This window comes from Trachypithecus francoisi, unplaced genomic scaffold, assembly GCF_009764315.1.
Source record: "Trachypithecus francoisi isolate TF-2019V2 unplaced genomic scaffold, Tfra_2.0 Lachesis_group2, whole genome shotgun sequence".
Classification (NCBI taxonomy): domain Eukaryota; kingdom Metazoa; phylum Chordata; class Mammalia; order Primates; family Cercopithecidae; genus Trachypithecus; species Trachypithecus francoisi.
In genome coordinates, this window is record NW_022681465.1 from 49915919 (window position 1) to 49918610 (window position 2692).

Here is a 2692-nt window from a genome sequence, read left to right on the forward strand (position 1 = left end):
ATTCTGCCTCTGTATTTTGTTCTTTCCTCTCCATACCTGTATTAGTTCCCAACTATTTCACTTGGTTCTCTGTTCCCTTTTGCAGTCATGACAAACAGCCCATGTAAACGTGACTTTACCTTATTCTAACTACTTATTCAGCTTTTCCATTTTACTGAATCCTTTATATGTCCTCATTTAGCCCTTTTCCTATCACTCACTCACTTTCCACTTAATATGTTATCACTTTATCACTCTTCTTTGCCCACGTAAGTCAAATAATTCACTTTGTTTACAAAACCCATTCGGTGACATGACACAACTTTCACATCTTGCTGAAATGAATATGATTTATTTGTTCAGAGGTTAGCAAGAATCAATGCATTGCTCAGTACTTCTTAAAATATTCCATTTATCATTTCACAAGTATTTACCGAGAAGACTCTATCATTCATTTAAAGTTCTATATATTGAACATATAGCAGTGTATAAGACATAGAAATTCATTCTAATTGTAGGGATGGAGCAGAAAATACTGTAAAAGAGAATAGGATAAATTCATATGATAATAAGTGCCATTAGGAAAACAAATTAGGGAGATTGTTACGTGAAGGTGACTTAGGCAGGCTACTTTACATTGGGTATAAGAGAGATCTCTTTTGGACAGAGGAAACATGAGCTAAGGTGAATGCCATGAAGGGGTCAGAAATGAGAAGATTGAAGGACAAGATTTTACAGGCAAAGAAAAAAATTTAAGTCTTTTTTTTTATTATTGTGGTTGCAAAAATAGCATAAAATTTGTCATCTTAACCATTTTAAGTGGGCAGTTCCATACTATTAAGTATATTTACAATAAAAAGAAGTGACCATCAGCATGCCGATAGGTGCATTTAGAAGTGGCCTGTTGGGGATAAGGTAGAGTCTTGTCTGGAGGTTTAGTACCTTTAGCATGACACTGTAGAGGAAAGCAGCATTGATAGTAATAGATATTGGGGAAATGTAGAGGAAAGCAGCATTGATAGTAATAGATATTGGGGAAATGTAGAGGAAAGCAGCATTGATAATAATAGATATTGGGGAAAGACTAGAGAAAAAATAAATGAGACCAGATGATTGACATACATCATGAAGATTTTAAAGTCTGAGTTGAAATTTTCATTATAATTAAAAAATATATATTATTAAAAAAAGTATATTTACATTGTGTTGCAAAAGATTTCTAGAGCTTATTCATCTTGCAACACTGAAAATGTATACACATTGTATAATTCCCCTTTCCCTGAACCCCTGGCAACTACCAATCTACTTTTTGTATCTATGAATTTGACTACTTTAGATACTTCATATAAATAAAATCATACAGAATTTGTCCTTTTGTGACTGATTTATTTCACTTAGCATAGTATTCTCAAGTTTCATCCATGTTGTAGCATGTGACAGAATTTCTTTCCTTTTTAAGACTGCGTAGTATTCTATTGTATATAAATAACACATTTTGTTTATTCAGTTATCCATTGATGGCATTTGAATTGCCTCTAACTCTTGGCGATCATAAATAGTGCTGCCATAGACATGAATATTTAAATATTTCTTAGACACCCTGCTTTCATTTCTTCTGGATGTATACTCAGAAGTGGTATTGTTGGATCATACATTAGCTCTATTTTTAATTTTCTGAGTGACTGCCATACTGTTTTCTATAGTGCTTGCATCATTTACAATCCCATCAGCAGTGCACATGGGTTCCAACTTCTCCAAATCTCCACAAAAACTTGTTATTTTCTCTTCTCTCTCTCTCTCTCTCTCTCTCTCTCTGTGTGTGTGTGTGTGTGTGTGTGTGTGTGGGTATGTTTGAAAGTGGCCATTTTAGTAAGTGTGAGAGGACATCTAATTGTGGTTTGTGTTTGCATTTTTCTAATGATTAGTGATGTTAACCATCATTTTATAAGCTTGTTGGCCATTGATATCGTTTGGCAGTGTCCCCACCCAAATCTTGACTGATTTACATCTGCCAGAATTCCCACATGTTGTGGGGTAGAGACCCAGGGGGAGGTAACTGAATTATGGGGGCCCGTCTTTCTCATGCTATTCTCATGACAGTGAATAAGTCTCACAAGATCTGATATTATCAGAAATATCCAAGTTTCAAATTCTCTAGTCAAAATTATATTGAAATGGTGTAGACTCTTAGTTTATTATAGGTAAAATATGTTTGAACTTACCTATATTTATAGAAATTAATTAATTATATTTTGTCCTTTTTTATACCATCCCTCCATTTATACTGTGATCTTTTTAGAGTAAGATATAGCATTTTTTTCTTTCCAAGTAATTTTTTTTTTTTTTTTTTTTTTTTTTGCGAGGAAGTCTCGCTCTGTCACCCAGGCTGGAGTGCAATGGTGTGATCTCGGCTCACTGCAACCTCCCCCTCCTCATTTTCTCTTGCTGCTGCCATGTAAGAAGAGCCCTTCACCTCCCTCCATGATTCTGAGGCCTCCCCAGCCATGTGGAACTGTAAGTCCAATTAAACCTCTTTTTCTTCCCGGGATCAGGCACATCTTTATCAGTAGTGTGAAAGTGGACTAATACAGCCATTTTCAATTATCTTTGGAGAATGTATATTCAAGTCCTTCACCCATTTCTAAAATTGAGTTATTTGAGTTTTTATTGTTGAGATGTACATGTTCTTTATATATTCTGGGTATTAACTCTT